Source organism: Nyctibius grandis, chromosome W (assembly GCF_013368605.1).
Source record: "Nyctibius grandis isolate bNycGra1 chromosome W, bNycGra1.pri, whole genome shotgun sequence".
Taxonomy (NCBI): Eukaryota; Metazoa; Chordata; class Aves; order Nyctibiiformes; family Nyctibiidae; genus Nyctibius; species Nyctibius grandis.
The window spans coordinates 5,207,852-5,230,911 of record NC_090694.1 but is presented as its reverse complement, the minus strand read 5'-3'; the positions used below and the strand labels follow the sequence as shown (position 1 = coordinate 5,230,911).

At 46.5% G+C, this 23,060-nt stretch overlaps 1 pseudogene; it reads left to right on the top strand.

Annotated features, from left to right (window-relative positions):
• The first annotated feature begins 795 nt into the window (after positions 1-795).
• Positions 796-21,348, top strand: LOC137675652 (Fanconi anemia group G protein-like; annotated as a pseudogene).
• The last annotated feature ends 1,712 nt before the right edge of the window (positions 21,349-23,060 follow it).

Below are 23,060 nucleotides of genomic sequence, written 5' to 3'. Positions count from 1 at the left end.
TGTTACTCACGTTACTGGCATCCCTCATTCTCCCACGGGACAAACAATCATCGAGCGAACACATCAGACTCTGAAACACATGCTTTTAAAACAAAAAGGGGGAATGAGTGGTGAGACACCTGAAGCTAGACTGGATAAAGCAGTATATGTACTGAACTTTCTCCAAATTCGAACTGATAAAACTGATCCTCCTGTTGTAATGCATTTTGGATCAATGAAAGGACGATCGCAGGTGGAACCTGGTGTAAAAGTTCTCATTCAAGACCTGCAAACAGGGCAATGGATGGGACCACATGATTTGTTAACCTGGGGACGGGGTTATGCTTGTGTTTCCACAGATGTAGGACCTCGTTGGATGCCAGCCAGGTGTGTGCGTCCCGCCGTGGGAAAGGAAAAAGAAGTAACTCAGAATCAGGAGACAGTCACTTGAAGATGGGAGGGTTGTATATAGCTGTTTTTCTATATACTCTCATAGTAAGCCTTACAGCATGGCTACCATCTCAACCGAAAACCAATGTCTGGGTTACATTAAAAATTTTTGCAGCTTCTTTACTAGTGCCTGGAGCAGCTGCTGCTAGAGCATTAAGTACCTTGAATAAGTTGGGATGCTGGCTTTCAAAACAGACCAATGCTACTTCTGCGGCCTTAAGTAATTTGCTGTTAGATGTAGACTCAGTTAGACACGCTACACTGCAAAATAGGACTGCTATTGATTTTCTTTCTATTAGCACATGGGCACGGGTAATATTTTTGATATTGTTGTTTGGATGTTGTTTGTTGCGGTGTGTCTCGGACATGATAGAATCAGCAGTGAAAAAGGTATGGATGGTTCAAGAACTTATGGGATCTGCTGATCCTATGATGCCTGAGGAAATGGTGGGAATGAAGGAAATATGGATGCATCCATGATCTCTTTAAAACAAAAAGGGGGAATTGTTGGGGGATATTGTTGCAGCTAACGGAAAGAATCAAGAGCTGAAGTCAACAAGCTCTCCAAGCAAGGCCACAGGCCTATCTCCTGTGTGCTTCCCACGGAGCCTCTGCATACTTGACAGTAAACATCACTGTGAACAGTGCTGGACTTGGCACCTGCAGGATCATGTTACAGCACAGGGGGATGGTGAAAGGACTGACCAATGGGAGGTTACAGGGGGGAGCGTGGACAAAAAGACTTAACGTATCATAAGCGGGTTGCTACGGCGTGATTGCTATTAAGCACCAATCATAATAAAGTAGGCGCATGATAAGGAAATAGAATTGCTATATTAATCCGGGTGTATCGGCTAATAAACGGCATTTGCTTGATCATATTGGTTGTGTAGCAGGGTCCTGTAACTTCCGCGTCAACACCCGATTAGAGAAGCTGGTTGTGAAGGTACATCACGTAGATGCCCATGTACCCAAGAGTCAGGACAGTGAAGAACATCAAAACAACCAGCAGTTGGATCAAACTGCTAAGACTGAAGTGTCCCAAGTAGACCTGGACTGGCAGCATAAAGGTGAATTATTCTTAGTTTGGTGGGCCCATAATACATTGGGCCATCAAGGCAGAGATGCCACATACAGATTGGCCTGTGACCGAGGGGTGGATTTGACCATGGACACTATCGCACAGGTCATCCATGAATGTGAAACTTGTGCTGCAATTAAACAAGCCAAAAGACTAAAACCGCTGTGGTATGGAGAATGATGGCTAAAATATAAGTATGGAGAGGCCTGGCAGATTGATTACATCTCGCTTCCAGGAACTCACCAAGGCAAGCGCTATGTGCTCACAATGGTGGAAGCAAGTACCAGCTGGTTAGAAACATGAGAAACATGCCTCATGCCACCGCCTGTAACACTATTATGGGCCTTGAAAAGCAGATTTTGTGGCAACATGGTACTCCAAAAGAACAGAGTCAGACAAGGGGACTCATTTCCAAAATAGCCTCACAGACACCTGGGCTAAAGAGCATGGTATTGAATGGATATATCACATCCCCTACCATGCACCAGCCGCCGGGAAAGTGGAACGATGTAATGGACTGTTGAAGATGACACTGAAAGCAATGGGTGATGGGACTTTCAAAAATTGGGATGAACACTTAGCAAAGGCCACCTGGTTAGTTAATACTAGGGGATCTGTCAGTTGGGCTGGTCCTGCTCAATCCGAGCTGTTGCGCACTGTAGAGGGGGATAAAGTCCCTGTGGTTCATGCAAGGAATATGTTGGGGAAACCAGTTTGGATTACTCCTGCCTCGAGCAAAGGCAAACCCATTTGTGGAATTGCTTTTGCTCAAGGACCTGGGTGCACCTGGTTAATGATGCAGGAGGATGGGGAAGTTAAATGTGTATCCCAAGAAGATTTGATTCTGTGCGAAAATAGCCAATAACTTGACTTGTATGATGCTAAGTGTCATTTATTATAGTAAGAATCACCCCAGACCTTGAACATGGGCTGCAGCAGATACATGCACTGCAAGATCAAGATGCAATACACCATCCTGCTGCACCCAAATTCAACAGTCCATGACACTGTATTGAGGCCTGGCCCTGAGCTGCTAACTGAGTGAATCTCACACCAATGTTTTTTCCTGCCCTGAGAAATACTGTGAGAAATGGAACCCACGGATTTGGACTGAATTGATTCAATGGACCTCTTGGAAAGATGGCCCATGGACTGGATAGAATATCTGTGTGCATATGTGGATGTGTATGTATGTTGAGGGATGGGGAAAACAGTAGTGACTTGATGTAAATGATATAGAATAATGGGTGGAATCCTGTCCTGGTTTCATTGGGATCTGGTTTCAGTTTGTGGCCAGCCATGGTGGTCAAGGCCCCTAGCAGTTAAATCCAGGGCAGCTGACCCAGGCTGGCCTACAGGTGTATTCTATATCATTAACATCAAATTCCCTATAAAAGGGAGGGCTTCCTAATGGGACAGACAGAGTTTGTATGCCTTAAACAACTTGTTTGGCAACTCTGGCTGGAGGAGGGTATGCATACTACAGAGGCCTGCAAGTCTAGCAAGAGATAAGGGTCCTGGGAACAGAACAATACCCCTGCTGTGCCTTAATTGTTGTGATTTACAACTCTGGCTGGAGGAAGAGATAAGTCCTGCTGAGGCGGGATGGTATCTTTTCCTTGGGACCAGCCTACATGTGCAACAACTTTGCAAGGCCTCAGCCACGCTTGTGCAGAAGCGGGGTCATACAGCGGACACCACAACTAGGGGATCACGACCACCAGACACCCCTTGGGGGACCACCGACTCATTTCAAGAACAATCTAAGACTATGAAGCACAGGTGTCCCAATTAGCATGGGAAGCAAGCAGAGGGGGGGAGACAAGAGGGATGTTACCACCCTCTCCTATCTCGCATGCAAATGACCTAAAGTATTGAGACCTTCTCACTTGGGATGCTGGTGCTTGCTCCTGCCCACCACCTGAGGACCGATCCTGCAAGCAATTTCCCGGAGGAGCAACTCTGCAAGCAACTTACCAACTCTACAGACAACTTACATCACTGGATCCAAGGGTGGTGATCTCTCTTTTCCTCTCTCTCATAGTCTCTATCCTCTTTCTCTTTTCCTTTTCCCTTTTCTCTCTTTTCTCAATGCCTTTAGAAACCCAAGACACTTACAGGGAAAGTTACATGGTTGTATTAATAAATTGTTCTTAATTTCATACCAGTTATTTGGTGTCGTTTCACCTTAATTTACTCCAAGGGATTTATGAACTAGTTGCGACCAGGTCGTAACACCTAGGAAGAGGTAAGGTTCTTTTTGCTTTCTTTTGTTTTCTGCTTTTTTTTTTTTTGACTGATTTGGAAGTGCTCTATAGATAAGTATAATTTTGTGTGTTTTGTGTTGTTTTTGGTTTATTTATTTTATTAAATCTGTTTAACTTCAAACCCACGATTCTCCCTCCTTTTCTGTATTTCCTTTCTTGGTTGGGGAAGGGACATTGGGTGATAGAAAAACTGTTTATTGTTTAGCCCTGGGTGCGGGTAAATGGAGATGCCCTATCATGCACCAGCCTCTGGGAAAATTGAACGGTACAATGGGCTGTTAAAAACTACCCTGGAAGCAATGGGGGGTGGATCCTCTAAAAATTGGGTTAAGCATTTGGCATAAGCCACCTGTTTAGTTAACACCAGGGGATCTATCAGTTGAGCTGGCCCTGCTCAGTCAGACCTTTTACATACAGTAGAAGGGGATAAGGTCCCTGTGATGAATGAAAGGAATTTATTGGGGAAAACTGTCTGGGTTCTTCCTGCTTCAGGCAAAGGCAAACCCATTTGTGGCATTGCTTTCACTCAAGGGCCTGGACGTACCTGGTGGGTGATGCTGCAGGATGGTGAAGTCTGATGTGTCCCTGAAAGTGATCTGATTCTGGGTGAGAATACTTAATTCTGAACTGTATGATGTTAATTGCTACATGATACTAACAGTGTTCAATAAGTGTCTTTCAGGTTGAGGCAGTGGTGATGAGACCAGAGCTAGCTTTGTCAAGTGGCATCCAGTAACCTCCTCGAGACTGACATCTTTAACGTGCAACCCATGGGCATGAGCCACAACACTATCCCTCTTCTCCTGCTAGTCTTGTAGCTTGATTCACTCCATAGCTGGCACTTGAAGGCTTTTCTGGGCAAGTCAGGTGTTTTGCACCCAGGCCCTGTGTGGGGTGAGTTGTTTGGGTGGGCATGAGCCAGCTTGTGTCCTCTGCCTTGAAGGGAGAGTGTCTGAATTACTTATTGGTGCCAGGAGCTCTGTTTAGCCTGTTGGCTGAGGGGGGCTTGTATTTTGCTTTCTTGCTGTCACTGGGAGTGTCCAAGTAGTCACAGTGTGTGCCCTATCTATATCTGTGCAGATATAAATACCCGTGGGTTTGCTAAAGGAGGCAGAGCTTGCATAAATACCATGCTTGCCATAAAACCCACCCTGCAAAATGTTGCTGTGGTGTTTGTAGAACTGAACCCATCAGTGCTTTCCAGTTAGCATGAGTAATCTTCTCCCTGGTGTCCCAGCATAGCCTAATGGCCCTGAGTGCGTTAATGGGTCCCAGATATCTCCTGCCTGCTAGGGCTCTGGACCTTAAGGTGCCAAATAGATGACTTGGGCAGGCTGGAAGGGAGCTGCAAGTGGACTTTTGCAGCCTCTGTAGGGAGTAAGCTGTGAGCAGTGGGACATAGAAGAACCTTCATGCTGATTGGGAGGGCCAGGTTGCGTGAAGGCTACTGAGGGGTCCCACCTTTCCGAATGCCCTCTGACAGCACTTGGATCTGCCTTGCCACTCCCCAGTGCAGCGAACACTGTCAAAGGGTTTGGTGGGACCTCTGTTTCTCTGTGTCCTGGGATTGGTGTTTCATGCTTCCCTTCAGCATTCCCTGCTCTCTTTCCTCTGTGTATTCACAGGACCTGGGGAGAGCTTGCTGCAGCAGTGGGGAGAATGAACTCCTCTCCCTGCTCAAGGCATGGTGAGTGCCTGCCAAGGGGGCCTCCATGCCCTTGTACAGAGCACCAAGGGCTTGAAGGAGATCCTGTGCATTGCAGCAGTCTTCCTGCAAAGTTTCCATGGAGGAGGAACTCATCTTGGCATGGCCTCCTACTGGTCTCCCCTCCCAGGGCCCCTTCTCCCTGCCCTGATCCTGATTGCTTTTCCCAAGCAAACCAGCCCTTGGGGTTCTCTGGGCTCTTCCTTTGGAAGAGGGCCTGGGGCTGACCCTCTGGGTCTCAACTTTTCTGTTCAGTATTCAAAGAGCTTCTCTGCTTTTTCCCCAGCTAAGCCTTTCTCTCCACTGTCACAGGGTTCCTCTGCCTGTCTGTGGCTTTAGGTAGGTATCTGGGCCCTGCAGTGATCTTCTGTAAAGTGGAAGGCTGGCAGGGGACTTATGAGGATTTTCCTTTCTTCTGTCTGTCTTCTGGCACCTGCCTTGTTGCAAGCATGTTGTTCCTGCTGGATTATGGTGCTGCGGGAGCCACGCAAAGCTGTTGTGCAGTCTTGTAGCCTGGTATTGCAGCAGATGATTGATCTCATCTGACTGCTACATTCTGTCCTGCTCATGGTTTTCCCTCACTCACTGTCTTGACAACCCCTGCAGCTCCAGGGGCAGCCAGTGCTGCCTTGCTGTGCTCAGGCTGATGCAGGGCCTTCCTGTGAGGAGGGAGATCAGGAGCTCCTGCCTACAGGCCTCTTGAAAGCCTCTAGGGTGGCAATAGTGCTTCCAGTGGGGAGGTGGCAAATGTGAACGTGATGTGGGCGTGTGAGGGTGTCCTTGGAAGGAAGCTTGAAATGAGGATTGAAAGAAAAGCAAATACCATTTACGATAAATATTCATGAATTAATATTCCAAAGCATCCTGCTGGGTAATGGCCCATATGTGCTGAAAAAAAGTCTTTCTGAGATTGTGTGTGTGCTTCCCCATCTGCACTGCCTTCACTGTGCATGAATGTGCAGGTGGATGTGCCCGGCACCTACCTCTGCACTTGTTCTGGGCGAAGGCAGGCATCTTGGTATCTGGGCTTGGAAGCTGCTATTATTTCTGCTAGAAGTTTCTATCAAGTGGCTTGTTCTCTTGCAACATCATCAAACCAAAGATGGCAGTTTGGCACCATCCTGCTGTGCATTGCTGGGTGCGGAAGGGATCAGGCAGGTCCCTATGGCACTGGGAAGAAAAGGGCACATATGCTTGTTTGGGGACCAGGTGGGATGGGAAGGGGAGCTGCAGAGCTGAGATGTTGAGTCTGTCCTAGGGCTGCAGGAGCTGGAGGCTGGGCATCTCCCCACTGCCCTCTCCCTCCTCCAGGAGGCCATGGGAGGATTCTGTTCCAAGAGAGTCCTGGCCCAGATCTACACCTGCCTTGGCCGCTGTGCTCAGTGAATGGTAATGGCTGGGCCTCTCCTCTGTGAGAGGGGAAATGCAGCCTAGGGTGGAATGGGGAGGCTCAGGCTGATGTCCATGCTGCCTCTGCATGGTCCTAGGCTGCTGCAGGAAGGTGAGGCCTTGAGCAGAAGTTGCCCTTGTGGCCCCAACCTCCTTGGGCAAGGAGGCTGCAAAATCCAGGCAGGGGTTTTGTCTGAGCGCAAAGGGTTGCTGCAGAGAGAGAAGCTCAAAAACCAGCCTGAGGAGGGCTGCCTTTGGCTAAAGTGCTGCCCTTGCTTAGTGGGGATCATTGGGGAAGCAAAGCAGGGATCTGGATCCCACCAAACAATAAAGATGTCAGCAAGATGTCCTTGCAATATGCACCTCTTCCCATCTATCCTGGGCAAGCCTCAGACAGCCCTTCAGCACCTGAAATGGGCCCTTCAGGTAGACTTCCAGTGCCTTCCTGCCCTGTCCCACGCAGCAGCAATGTATCATGAGCTGGGGGAGACTGATGCGGAGCTGCAGGCCCTGGCTCTGCTCTACAAGTTTTGTCTGCTTTCTGTAGTTCCGGGCTGATTTTTGCCCAGCAGAGCCTGCACAGAGCTTCAAGCAGGCCTCTGCCTTCTGGGGGCCTGTTTTACCCTGGAGGGGTCACAGAATCACAGAATGTTAGGGATTGGAAGGGACCTCGAAAGATCATCTAGTCCAATCCCCCTGCCAGAGCAGGATTACCTAGATCATATCACACAGGAACGCCTCCAGGTGGGTTTTGAATGTCTCTAGAGAAGACGACTCCACAACCTCTCTGGGCAGCCTGTTCCAGTGTTCAGTTACCCTCACTGGAAAGAAGTTTTTTCTCATATTTATGTGGAACCTCCTGTGTTCCAGCTTGCACCCATTGCCCCTTGTCCTGTCAAGGGATGTCACTGAGAAGAGCCTGGCTCCATCCTCATGACACTTGCCCTTTACATATTTATAAACATTAATGAGGTCACCCCTCAGTCTCCTCTTCTCCAAGCTAAAGAGACCCAGCTCCCTCAGCCTCTCCTCATAAGGGAGATGTTCCACCCCCTTAATCATCTTCGTGGCTCTGCGCTGGACTCTCTCTAGCAGTTCCCTGTCCTTCTTGAACTGAGGGGCCCAGAACTGGACACAATATTCCAGATGCGGCCTCACCAGGGCAGAGTAGAGGGGGAGGAGAACCTCTCTTGACCTGCTAACCACACCCCTTCTAATACACCCCAGGATGCCATTGGCCTTCTTGGCCACAAGGGCACATTGCTGGCTCATGGTCATCCTGCTGTCCACTAGGACCCCCAGGTCCCTTTCCCCTATGCTGCTCTCCAACAGGTCTGTCCCCAACTTGTACTCATACATGGGGTTGTTCTTGCCCAGATGCAGGACTCTACACTTGCCCTTGTTATATTTCATTAAATTTCTCCCCGCCCAACTCTCCAGCCTGTCCAGGTCCCTCTGAATGGCTGCGCAGCCTTCCGGTGTGTCAGCCACTCCTCCCAGTTTTGTGTCATCAGCGAACTTGCTGACAGCGCACTCTATTCCCTCATCCAAGTCATTAATGAATATATTGAATAGTACTGGTCCCAGTACCGACCCTTGAGGGACTCCGCTAGACACAGGCCTCCAACTGGACTCTGTCCCATTGACCACCATGTAGGTAGATTAGGGTACGGCGACCGGAAAATCTCGGGCTGTAACGGAAGGTAGGCGTGGCGAAAGGAGCAGGATGTGTCATTATCGTGCGAGTTCGTATGGGACAAGACGACTATATAAGGCTGTTGCGCAGTTAAATAAACGCCATTTGCAGCATCCTCATATTGGTGTCTGTGCTCTCTTGGCCCGGAGGCTGGGGATGCCTCCGTGTCACCTTTGCCGAACGGGTTGTTGTTGAGAACCTTGGGCAACAAGTGGTGACCCCGACGTGATACTCGAAGGTGGCGGACCGCAGGCGGTCGACGGATCCGGATCATGGACGCAATAATTAAGGTTGTACAAACGTGTGCTCGCGAATGGGGTGTTTCTGTGAAAACGGCAGCAGTAAAAAACTGCATCGAGCGGCTCCTGAAAGAAGGGGCGATTAGCTGCCCTGGGGATGTTCTATTCCCCGAGGGCTGGGGACAATGTACTTCCGCCTTAGCGGAATACGCTATGCAATCAAAAAATTCAAAAGATTTGAAAGTGTGGGGGGATATCACCCGGCTCCTGCGGAGAGCCCGGGAAGAACGGGACACGTGGCAAGCGGCGCGGGAGGACTGGGCGACATGGGATGCGGCTCGGACGTGTTTACATGGGGTCTACCCTGACCAAGACAGAAGTGGCAGTGGTGAAACTCCTCCAACATATACTCTCTGAGAGAGGAATTAAATATGACGAAGCTGCGTTAAAGCAGTTACTGTTTTGGGCAAAAGATAAAGGACATTTTACAACCTTTAATGATGTCTTTGAAGTGCCTTTATGGGAGAAGATTGGTGACTCTCTCTGGAATGCGGTGTCAAGTGGTGATAAGGAAGCCTTTAAATTGTCTGCTACATGGAGGCTGGGTAGCGAAGCGTTAAAAGGAATAAAAGCAGAGAGAGAAGTCACACATACAGCTTTTATGGCTTTAGGACCACAGGCGCCTACTACCCCCTCACTGTTTGCGGGACCAACACCTCCCATGGCCCCGGTGGCTGTACCGGTGGCAGCTCCTTTATCACCGTGGGTACGGACGGCTCCGAAAAAAGCTGAGGAGCGGGGAGTGAGAAAAATAGATACAGATCCATCAGAACCGGTAGTGCGCCCTAAAACACGAACTCGATTTGAACTAATTGATTCAGACGCTGAACAGGAGACTTGGCAGAAACCCCCTCTGAAACCCCCTCCCTCTCATTGATCTCTCTACGGATGAGGCTGAGCAGGAGGACAAGAAGGAGGGTAAACATGCTTTGTACCCACCTTTACCGGATTCGCCGTTTCCTGAGTCTGTTGAACAAAGTTTACATTCCGGTGCTAAACGACCACCCTTAAAGTCTCCAGTTACGGAGTCAGCAGTACCAGAGTCACAAGGACTTAAAGGACCGTTACCATCACGAAATGGACACGAACTTGACATGACAGAGCTTGGTAGACGACTGGAAGAATTAAAGACGGAATTGCAGCAGCATCGTTCAGCCAACGCCTCGGGACACGTGACTATGTCTCCCCAAAACCCCCCCTCTGTGTTCGAGACAAGTATTAGGGCCACCTCAACCTCCTTTACAACTCCCTACTCCACCTTTAGATCAGGGCGGGGGGGAGGTCTGCGTCCATCTGGTAATGTGGGAGGTGAGGGAGAGAATCAGCGTCCACCCGCGTATACGGGGAAAGGGGGGGGAAGAGTAAAATGGAAAGGGGTCATTCGAGATGTGTTATTAGGAGTTATAATTCCACAAGCATATCCGGTGATTGTGGGTGCGGGTCCTGAGGGAAGAAATATTTGGCAACCGTTACATTGGAAAATTGTAAAAGAAGCATTGTTACTACAGTTAGCGAGGGACAACACAGATGAGGACTGCAGAAAAGTTGTTGCAGGGATGGCAAATCGTAACCCCACCTTAACTGAACTAATGGATGCTTGTGAGAAAGTAGGAACCACCACATTTCAGATGGAGCATTTAGCAAAAACTTTTGCGGCGGCAATTAAGGTAGTTCATTGTTGTTATACATGCGAACAGGAAGGTCACTTTAAGAAAAACTGCCTTAAGAAGTTGAAGCTGAGTGGGAGAGATAACTCTGTTTTGATGTGTCATTGCTGTGGGAAGCTAGGGCATTTTGTGAAGCTGTGCAGGTCTCAGTATAATGCTCAAGGTCAGCTGATAACAACCAGCTGCAGAATACAGGGAAACTGGAGAAAGAACGCGGGGGGGGAATCGTAAATCGTATGCTGACACAACCAGTTCCAGGCCTATGCAGTTAACTCGCAGCCCAAACCGCAGGGAGCGCAGGACTGGTGTTTCCACACGGGGTTAACCTGTGCGGCTGCCAAGCCTTGGACCTGTGGCAAACAGGGATAATGCTAATGCTGATTGTCAAAAGATCATTGAAGCTTTACCTGGAAAAACAGATTTGAATGCTATGATAAAGGCATGTGCAAAAGTGGGTACTGTGGAACATAAGGCTCAAGTTATGGCTGCGGCCGTACTTGGGGCTTACGTCGTCACAATTGCAGTCTCTATTCCAATTGTTAGCAGGGGACACAACTTTAATAGCACCACGACACACTACTTCAGAGATACAGCAACTGATTACAGAAATAGAAAGCAGGCTACATTCCAAATTTGTACATTGTATTGATTTGAATCAGGAAATACAAATTATCACTTTGTTTGATAGGCAAATTCCGTATGCAATAATTGGTCAATGGAATTCAGAATGATCAGATTCGGTACAGAGCTATTGGCACAGATTATTCATCAAAGGACGGATGCGATGTCGGGAGCTTGTGGCCAGAGACCCCTGCATCACTAACCGTTCCTATTTTGCAGCTCAATATTTTGAGTGGTGTATGGCTAATAGCTTTGCTTTGCAAACAGCTATGGAGAATTTCTCGGGACAGGTTGTTTACCACTTGCCCTCCCATCCTGTTATAAAATTGAGTGTGGAACTTCCAATTGCCACAGGAGTGTGGTGCGCAGACACTCCTGTGGATGGAACTACCATTTTTACGGATGGATCTGGGAAGAGAGGCAAGGTGGGCCTTGTCTGGTATTCTGATGGCAAGTGGGAATCTATGGTAGTACAACAAAAGGGTTCACCTCAGGTGGTAGAATTACGAGCTGTATTGAAAATATTTCAGAATTTTCCCATTCCCTTTAATTTGGTTACTGATTCAGCATATGTAGCTGGCATTGTAAAACAATTGGATAGATCTGTTATAGACAATACATGTAACCAGTGTGTTTTTGAATTGCTGCGAGCTCTGTGGCAAGAAATTCAAATCTGAACTGCATTGTTTTATGTTTTACATGTAAGAAATCATACTAATTTGCCTGGGTTTATTGCAGAAGGCAATGCTCGACCAGACTAGACATTACCGGACTAGACATTACCGGGCTAGACTCAGATGCTATCTATTTACCTATCAGAAAGGAATATCTACAGTGGTTAACAAATCAGTCAGCTCTTTTTCAAATGGCCTTACAGGACTTTACTGGACAATTGTTAACACATTTGCCAAAAGATAAAAAGCTACAGTTTATTTGCAAACAGGATTGGGAAGAAAAACCTATCAGATCAGAGATACCTATGACTGGACTAACTGTTTTTACTGATGCAGGAAAGCGATCACATTCAGCAGTTATTACCTGGCAAGAGGATGGACAATAGAAACATTGTAAATTCTCAGGAATTTACTGAGGACTCATTGCAGACACTTGAATTTTTTGCGATATATCAGGTTTTTGTAAAATGGACCAATAAGAAATATGCGACTTTACACTATTTTGCTACAGTTGCATCAAGCAATAAACCTCAGAGAGATACCTTATTTTGTCACCCACATTCGTAGTCATCAATTTGATCAAGATTTGAGCATTGGAAATAATAAAGCAGACACACTTGTATCCTATACGCAAATATCACCAAATTTATTTGAACAAATACACCTATCCCATCAATTCTTTCATCAATCAGCGAAAATGTTAGCGAAACAATTTCACCTCACCATGGCACAAGCACGTGAATTAGTTAGTGTTTGTCCTAGTTGTCAGAAAATTGGCATGGGAATTGGAATAGGGGTAAATCCTCGAGAGTTGAGTGCGTTGCAACTGTGGCAAATGGACGTTACTCACATTGCAGAATTTGGAAGGCTCAAATATGTTCATGTATCTGTTGATACGTTTTCACATGTAATATGGGCAACAGCACAAACTGGGGAAACAGGTCGTCATGTCAAATGACATTTACTTGCTTGCTTTACAAGTCTTGGGGTTCCACAACAACTTAAGACTGATAATGGACCAGCATACTGTTCATAAATTTTTCGTCAATTTTGTCAACTATGGGGTATTACACATGTCACCGGGATTCCTCATTCGCCTACGGGTCAGGCGATTGTGGAACGTGCTCATAGTACATTGAAACAGCTTCTGCAAAAACAAAAAGGGGGAGAGGAAACTGAACCTTCTGAGAGACTTGCAAAAGCTGTTTATGTACTTAACCATTTAACTTTAGCAGGAGATAAGGAGCGACCCCCGATTGTAATACATTGGGAGGCAGTTCGACAGGGAGCAAGCTATGTGCAAAACAAAGGCAAAGTGTGGTATAGGGAACCAGGTACTAACGAGTGGTTGGGACCAGGGGAACTATTACTAATGGGTCGAGGTTATGTTTCTGTCTCTACAGGCGCAGGAGTACGGTGGATTGTTTCTAAAAGGATGGTTAGCCACATTATTAGAGGGAATAGTTTATATAGTTGTGATTATAATTATCATAGGGATCTGCGTGGGTTGTGTTGAGGCAATCATTGAGAATAGTATATGGAAGTAGTGAGATAATAAATCTAACTACTTCCAAAGGGGGAAATTGATACCGGATGGTTTAGCAACGGTTTAGCAAGAGTAGGCCTCAGAGTAGGCTCTAAAAGGCCTGATCTGTGTTACCTTTAAACAGAATCAGCTTTCCTGTCAGTAGTTTTCCTTTCAGCTAGAATAACAGAGAATAACAGTATGTTCTGAAGTAAACTGCATGTTTTGTAGATAGAGTCTGCTTATGGGAATGTTTATAATAGGCATTATCCTACTTGTGTTACCCTGTTTGTTTGCATGTTTGCAGAAAACTGTGCAACGAATGGTCAATACAACCTTTGTGGCTCAACAACAGAGAGCAGGACTTATGGGTAACCAAGGCTGGGATTCTCTGACTGGGCTCTGCGAGACACAGGGAACCAGGTTTAAGAATACCTGTGGGGGAAGCCGAAACAGCACCAGCCTCAACCTTCAGACGTGAGGAGTCATGACAGTACAGAGAGTCTGGTAAAGCGGCGGGGTGCCAAGAAAGATGAGGAACGGCGGCCGTTGCTGAGTGAAACAAAAGCTTTAAACAATGCGCTTATGATTAGCTTGCTTTTGCTTTGCATCTCAGGAGTTGCAGGGGAATCTTACTGGAGAACCTGGGCTCGGGATGTTGTATCCGCCAGCTACGCTTACGCTTTGATGCAAGGCTCCAGAATCAGCGATACGCTTTACTTTGCATGACTTGAAGCATGGGGAGGGGGAAATGTAGGTAGATTAGGGTACGGCGACCGGAAAATCTCGGGCTGTAACGGAAGGTAGGCGTGGCGAAAGGAGCAGGATGTGTCATTATCGTGCGAGTTCGTACGGGACAAGACAACTATATAAGGCTGTTGCGCAGTTAAATAAACGCCATTTGCAGCATCCTCATATTGGTGTCTGTGCTCTCTTGGCCTGGAGGCTGGGGATGCCTCCGTGTCACCTTCGCCGAACGGGTTGTTGTTGAGAACCTTGGGCAACACCACCACTCTCTGGCTTCTTTCCTTCAGCCAGTTCACAATCCACCTCACTACCCGATCATCCAGACCACACTTCCTCAGTTTAGCTGCGAGGATGCTGTGGGAGACCGTGTCAAACGCTTTTCTGAAATCAAGATAGACCACATCCACAGCTTTACCATCATCTATCCACCGGGTTATGTCCTCATAAAAGGCTATCAAGTTGGTTAAGCATGACTTCCCCTTGGTGAAGCCATGTTGACTGCCCCTAATGATCCCCCTATCCTTGATGTGCCTAGAGACAGCACCAAGGACAAGTTGTTCCATTAAGGGTCCTCAAAGTAGACTACAGCGATTCAGATGTGACGCTGCCTTCAGCAGCGGGCAGGAAGGAGCCCAGCTAGATCCAGAATTCCTGCTCAGCACCTGGCTGTTGGATGTGGCAAGACCTTTGGGTCCCAGTTCATGTTCTTGGTGGCTTGGGAGAAGAGGTTACACTTGTGTCAGAGAGTATCAGTCTCTTAAAGTATCTAGTAAAGAGGCCTTTAAAAGGCAGATTGTGGCTGTGAGGGGGTGTGCATTAGCCATAGCAACCTTGGCCTGCCTGGGAGGAGCAGGTTGCAGCAGTAGACATTGAGCTAGCTCTTCAGCTTTTCAAAATCCCTAAGATACAAACACAGCTGTGGAGAGTAATCTCTCTCATAGTGAATGGCCCAAGATCTGGTCTAACTAGGTCTGCAGCTGTGATGGGAGATGCTGTTCCAGGCAGCTCAGAGCATCTTGAACTGAAAACCTGAGGCACCATGTGCTCTGGGTGATCTTGCATATCTCCTGATGCTGTGTGGTGAGCAGAAGTCTGCCTGTCCCTCTGTGATCTTGGTTGCTCTTCCTCTTCCTGGAAGTGGCTGTGCTGTACCGAGTGAGAACAGCATAGCTGTGCTTCTGAAGTGTGTTGCTTTTGCTCATCTGGGTGTGTCTCCAGATACCAGAAATGGCAAGTGATTGCAGCTGCTTGGAACTTGACCAGAGTTGTGTTGACCATATTGTCTGTTCCTGTTTCACAGGTTCTGGGGGAAAAAACCCTCCAGCAGCTGCTTCCTCTAGTCCATATTTCCTAATCCAAACAGAGCTCCTTGTCCACACACCAATACTAGCTTCTCTCCTTTGCCGTTGCCACCCCTCTGAAGTGAAGTACCTGCTGTCACAGTGGTATCTTCAGGATAGGAGTAACAGTGCCTCTGGTCTGCTTGCAACATCCTGCTTGTTTGGGATCTGTGGTTTTCTCTGTGCTCCTGGAAATCTCCTGGTTCAGTACTGCTGTTGTAGGTCTGCTCAAGTCATGGGTATTGCAACCAGAGTGAGTGTGGTGCAAGCTGGTGATTCAGGTTCCACCTGGCTGCTGGTACTTCTTGGGGTCCACCTGCTTCTTCCACCACATGTCCCGTCCCTGTTGCAGGGTGGCTGGTGCAGTGGAACATTACCTGAATTTTCTGGCTCTGCTTCAGGAGAGGCTGCAGCAGCAGGTAGGTATCTTGATGAAGAGCTCCCTTGGTGACTTGGTAGATGAGGTTTGGATCTCCATCTCAAGGCCTGAGCCCAGACTTCACCTCTGGCTCCAGGTTTCAGTGTCTAGTTTGAGATGTGAAGGAAACGAGGTGGGGGCTGGCACCTCTGACCTGTGGCATGTCTACCTTCAGATTCATACCAGAGACTGCTTGCCACTACTGTCTGGAGAAACAGCTTCCCTTTCCCTGTGGGGAGCAGCTGTCAGCCTGGTTTTGGATGTCCTTCAAGAGTAGGGATTTGCCTTCTTGACTCTACTGAGCTGTTAGTGCTTCACAGCTTCTGCCTCTTCTGACAGGCTCCCGTGTCTATGGGAATGGGTCTGAGCTTTGCTGGGAAGCATCTCTGGGTTCCCAGTAAGCACACGGTCATTCTGCTTGGCTGGGTGCTCTGCAGTTCTGCATCTGAGCACTGCCATTGCTCTTGCTCCCCAGGTGCCCCTAGATGGTGGCTCAGCTTTGCCCAGGATCCCCGAGGTGTTCCTGGAAGCAGCATCTGCCTTGGAGCAGGCCGGGAGACATCAGGATGCCATAACCATGTGTGAGGAGGTCATCAGCCAGACAACTGACCTGATCCCACGGATGTTACAAGTAGAGGAGAGGCTGGAGCAGCCAGAGTGCCCATTGCCAGAGGCAGGGCTGGCAGGTGGACTCCTGTCCCAGAAGAAGGAGAGTCTGTGCTGCCTTGCATGTAGAGCAGCTGGATACCTGCAGCTGGATACCTGCACCAGGGCTGGGCATGGGCCAAGCTGGACAAGAGCAAGGAGGCCATAGAGCAATTCAGCTGGTGATGAAGCCTTCCTGGGAGAAGGGGCCTCCCCAGCAGGCAGCAATGGCTGGTGTGGACCAGAGCAGGGCACAGTGCTACAGCTGGCCTGACAACTTGCAGCTGACTTACCAGCCCAGGGGTGGTACCAAAGCTCCTCTGTCCTCCCACCTGCAGGTTTCTTGGCAATCTCTTGCAAGTCCAGCTTTATGGGTTTGGCATTGAACCGACAGGTAGGACACTGAGCAGCTGGGACCTGTGCAGGGCCTGGCTGCGTCAGGAGGCACTGAACCTGGTGAGTCTTAAATTCCTGCTTCAAAACTTTAAATTCTGGTAAAATAGTGCACTAAAGGAGGATTGCATGGCCTGATCAGCATAAGACAAAACTGGGAGAATTGCATGGCCTGATCAGCATAAGACGTAAAATTTTAGAATGAGAAATAAACCTGGCATAGAGATGGGTTGCCCTTAGCTGAGGTTTTAGAAAACTGGAAGAAAATAGATAGTATTAAAGGTCTATCTAAAAAAAAAAAAAAAAATCCCCTGTGAAGGATCCTTCAAGTTAAAGAAATTGGCTATGCTCCAGAAAATTTTGGAGGATGAAAAACCTCAGCAATTGGATTATTGGTATGTATGGGATAATTGACCACCCATATGACCACCATAAAGAGGATGGTCGAAAAGGAGTAAGAAAACCTCGAGGAGGAACTTTAGCTGCAGCAGTTGTGAGTAATTTAACTAAGGCGCCTGCAGAGCCAGTCTCTGCACCACCCTATACTCCTCCCTCTATATTGCTTGTTGATTCCCCACCAATTGCCTCTGCTGTCCTCACTGCTTCTGCTGGGCTTTAACCTATGGTTTCTAATGTTATCCCTAATCCTCTTGCAATGCAGCCAGGAGGTGGGGGGTGGGTGTGAAATGTTCCTCCCCCACCTCTAGTGTGGACAAGATACTATTTGTCTATGTACTGCTTTAGCAGAAAAAGGTCACTGTGCATCTTTTTCTAAGCTTCAGCTGTGTCAGCAGGAAGTAAAATATTTAGGATTCATATTAAAAGAAGGACAAAGATTAGTAGACCCAGAATGGGTCCAGGCTATTGTAGAGATACCCCGACCAGTAACAAAGAAAACAATTGCAAGGATTTTTAGGCACAGTAGGATACTGCAGACCCTGGATACTGGGGCTAGAGGAGTTAAGTACCCATTGACAGAAGCTACCAAGGCAGAGGAAGTGGAACCTATACGTTGGGGTCCAGAAAAAGAAAAGGCTTTCCAAGCTATAAAAGGAGCTTTAGCGTCTGCTCTGGCATGGGGATCATCGGGTTTACTCCAAGCCCTTTGAACTATTTGTGCGTGAGAACAAAGGAGCAGCCAGCAGAGTCCTTACTCAAAAGCTAGGTCCACATCGCCACCCTGAGGCTTATTACTCAACTCATCTGGATCCTGTAGTGGCAGGGAATAATTTCTGTGTTAAAGTGATAGCAGCAACAGTGACTATTATAGAAAGAAGCAGACCATTAGTCCTGGGTCACCCAACAACTGCATATGTCCCACATGAAGTAGAACTGATTCTTAAGCAACATGCTACACAAGCATTGTCCACACAAAGAGCGCATTGCTATGAATTAACAATTTTAAATGCAGATAATATTACTTTAAAAAGATGTAACATTTTGAATCCAGCAACTTTACTGCCTGTTCCCTCTGATGGTGAGCTGCATCATGATTGTGCTCAGGTAGTGTTTCACTCCAGCTGCCTATGGGAAGATCTGTGGGATCAGCCTCTAGACAACTCTGATCTAACCCTTTTCACTGATGGATCTTCATACTATGTGAATGGAAAATGACACACGGGCTACGCAGTGGTGAGAAACTTAGAGGTACTTGAAATAGAACCTCTACAACCGTCGGTGAGTGCCCAAGGGGCTGAATTAACTGCATTAGCAAGAGCAGCCTGGTGGGGGACATAACCAGTAGGTAACTATTTATACTGATTCTAAATATGCTTTTGGAGTGTGTCATGCAATGGCTGTGCTATGGAAAGAACAAGGGGCTGGTGGGCCAGCGAAATTGAAAGAAATAATGAATTGGCAGATAAAGCAGCTAAAGCTGCTGCCTGCCAACCTATATATGTGTACCACCGTAACAACTCCCTCTGCTGATGATTGGCCAGATATCAATAATCCAGCCCAAATATATGCAGAAGTTACTCAGGAAGCATGGACTCAATGGGAAAGTTGGGAGGCTGTGAAAGATGAAACTGCAATTTGGACTATTGTGGGGGAAAACCCATTTTACCAAGAAAATATTTAATGACTTTGGCTAGGTGGTTTCATGATAAAACATGTGGAGGGAAGACAGCAGTTGTTAACCAGATTGAGAAAATGTGGGCAGCCCCTGGAATACATATGGCAGTAAAAAGGATTGTGAGTTCTTGTCCCACCTGTTGGAAGTTTTCTGATGCAAAACCCAAACAGGAGGTTGGAGGACTACCATGGGCATACTTCCCATTCCAAAGACTGCAAATTGATTATGTTGACATACCTCCCATGAGTGGACTTAAGCACCTGCTGGTAATCATGGATTAACTCTCAGGATGGGTAGAAGCTTTTCCCACCAGGAAAGCTGATACTGCAGGAGTGGTCAAAGCACTCTTGTGGGAAATCATTCCCAGATACAGAATACCTGAAACCATAGAATCTGATAGGGGTTCTCATTTTTCAGCAGGAATACTAAACAATACCTATAAAAGTTCAGGAATACAGCGACAGCTACATGTTCCATATCATCCACAGTCCTCAGGACAGGTGGAAAGAATGAATAGGACTCTTAAAAATAAAATTTCTCGAACTTGTAGTCAGGTAGATTTGAAATGATCTGAAGTTTTAGGAATAGTACTATGGGATATTAGAAATACCCCTCACCAACCTCTAGGGTTGTTACCAGCAAAAATAGTGTTTGGCAGGCACTTAGCTGTACTTGGGACCTTTCTCCCTGCTAGGACCAGCCTCTTAGATGGAGATGAATGAGTTACCAAATTTGTATATGGGATACAAAAACATCTACAAGAAAATAGAGCATAAGCCGGATGGTTTCAACCAGTACCAGCCAGAATGCAAGTACATGATATCTGGTCTGGAGATGCAGTAATGATGAAAGTCCACTCTCACAAAACAAAGTTGGACCCTAAATGGGAGGGTCTGTATACTGTGTTATTAACATCTTACTTTGCTGTAAAGGTTGCAGAAAAAAATAACTGGATTCACCACTCATGTTAAATGACTGCCCAAAGAACATCAGTTAGGTGGACCACCGTCGACCCTGTGAGACTCCGTCAGTCCTACTTTGGAGATTGAAACTGGGACTGTTTGAGCTTACAAAGGCTGAAAGAATCCCAGAAACATGTCGGTTTTGTTTTCTTTCTAGAGCCACCTGGACCAGGGAGTCACCTGCTGCTTGGCCAAATGGACCATCAGAGACTGTAAACCAAGGACAGTGTCCTATTTAGTATATTCACCAAGCAAGGGGGTATGTCTTGCTAAATTCTCTGCCTGACACTTGTGTGGGTGAAGGGAACTAACTAAAAGACACCAAAACTGGAGGTGTTGAATTGGGCATCACTCAAAAGCTAAACTCAGCTGCCCCCAGCCCCTCTGACCTGCTGGAAAGCAAGGGGGTTTAGCATCTGCCAAATTATATAAACATTTATCTCCACCTGACATTTACGTCAGCGAGGTGGACTAACTTGGGTTCTGCATTTTTGCCTGACATTCATGTCGGTGAAGCGAATTATCAAAAATCATGTCCTTAAGCAACCTGTTGCAAAAGTTTAAGTGTAAACCCTCTGAGCAGGGGTTAGAATGGGCAAAGTTGAACTGGAAAAGTGAAGATGGTGTTGCCCAAATAATAAAATAACTCTGTAAGGAGGAAGAGCTAAAAAAAGGGAAAAGGAAAGATGTTTTTTGTGATATGTGCTGTTCTGGGTGCTTGCTTGACCTGTGCTCAGGGAAAACAGAAACAAACCTCTATCACAAATTTTGATTTGGTCTATACAATATTGACTGAGGACCTTGGGCAGGAAAAACAAATGCAAGGATTATCAGCAGGAAGCAGACACTCAGAGGAGATATGTAATAGGGCTAGAAGCCACAAACAAATCATAGATAAGGACACTGACACTGAGGGATGAACCCGGACCCCATGGGCCATACTGTCTGCCCCTGCCAAGACTCCAGGGGCAGAGACAAACCTTATTGATTTAAGGGGACCAGAGTCAAAAAACATGATGGCCCAGGGAGGACAATGAGCCGACCTGCTGCAGGGGTATTACAGACCTCATGGCTCTCTCGATCATCACACACACCCCCACCCACCCCTCAGTCAGGGGGCTTTGCGATTGGACTGTTAAGAATATCTATCCCACTTCCTCCCTCGAAAATAACTCAATAATCCTCTCCCAACCACTGCACTTAAAGGTATAGATGGGGTGGTTAAACACACCATCCCCTATATGGGAATCCCGAAAATGAAAGCATTGTTTGCTTCCACCCCCCAGTATAAACCCTGAACCTACTATTACACCCAGTGGATTTTCCCCTCCTTCTAACCATTAGCCGGTGCAAATCTCACCTCACTGAGCGAAGTTCTCTTTTTTTTCCCCTCAGCAGGTGATGAATGATGACTAACTGTACCTGGAGTGAAGGACTTGCTTGGATAAAACTGGATTGTTCACAGAGTATTATCATATGTTATAATTTCAAACTAATGACATTGTGTTTACTTGTTTGATATTTCTTTCACCTCTCCCTTTATTCTGGTGTGTGTGGGGGTGGTGTATTTTGGGAGTTGTACTTGGGGTTAAGGTTTGCACAGCATCACCCACAAAGGGAACCCCACAAGGGTGGTATTGGGCAAACTGCAGCCTTTGGAGCTGTTCTCTGCTTTGTTAATTGTTTTGTTCTATTTTTTTTTTTTTTTTTTTTTTTTTTTTACTCTAAGAAACTACATTTAAAAAATGTATCTTGGGAATTTCGATCATAGGGGAAAAATGAATGTTGTGGGTATGATCCTTGTGATAACATGTTTGTATCCATTATGGCAAATCTGTTGACAGACCCATGGACCCCCATTCCTCTTAAATAATACTAAACAAAAAAAGAGAAGGGGAAATACTAAAAATTCCCCAGGAAAATTTAGCATTTCAAATGATCAAAGGATTTTTATATACCCTTTGGAGCATTTGATGTAGACTTAACAATAGCCTATGAGTCTATATCCCATATTAATGGAACCCATCTCCTGTGGCAAATCAGAGGGTGGAATCCCTGGGGCTGCCACAAGATTTGCATGGAAAACCCGATATGATTGTTATTGTAAATAATTCAGGTCATGTGACATGCTCTCGACACACAATTGTGCAGTTGTATGAATTGAAAATCAGTACGGCCACACCTACCTCTATCTCAACCATCTGAAGTATTTAATTGATGGCTGGAAAATGAATGGGGAAATCCCCTTCAACACCCTTACACTGTACATACCAACCTATCCTGCTGTTTTGAATTTCCATATATCCCAGGATCTGACTGCCCTTGGCCTGGGCAATCATATATATATAAAAAAAATATAATGTCCCTGTACAATGTATATGGTCCCTATATGCATGAAACAGTATAAAGCATCAACAGAGCCACCATCTGTGTGAACCTTTAAATGTCAGAGTTGGTATCAAAAGGAAACCCGTCTCCCTTGTGGAAGTGTTCACAAGTTATAAATTGTACTAATTTTAAGAACTATACAATTCCTACACCATCCAAGTTACAGGACTTAAAGTTGTGCAATATCATGGTGGGACCAGCCAGCGTAGATGATCTAATTCCATGGGAAAATCTAACTTTATGGTGTAAGATGCCATGGACTCATCTGATCACTACACCTGACAGAATCATATTCTGGAAGAACACAGGAATGGATGACTCTTCCTGCACCACTGCTTGGTTTGTGAGTCCAAAGGACACTGTCTGGGTTTGTTCCAATGGACAATTATACACTAACACGACCCAAACGATGGGTACGGGTGGATGGGTAGAAAGCTGGCACACACTTGACTATTCAGAAGGTGGTCCTTGCTTTAGAAACTATCTTTTTACCAGGAGTTCTCATTAGAAGACATCAACATGCCCTAGAAACATTACCTGGCAAATTCACTTACTATCCAATTGGTCACGCACCACATTTGGGGCAATGAACGCTCAAATCAGTGTCAAAGATGTCTTTACAAAATTAATTAGCCTTAGATATGATTCTATTACGGGAAAATGGGGTTTGTGGATTATTAAACCAAACCGATGAGGAATGTTGTACTGTTATACCTAACACATATCTAACAATACAACAA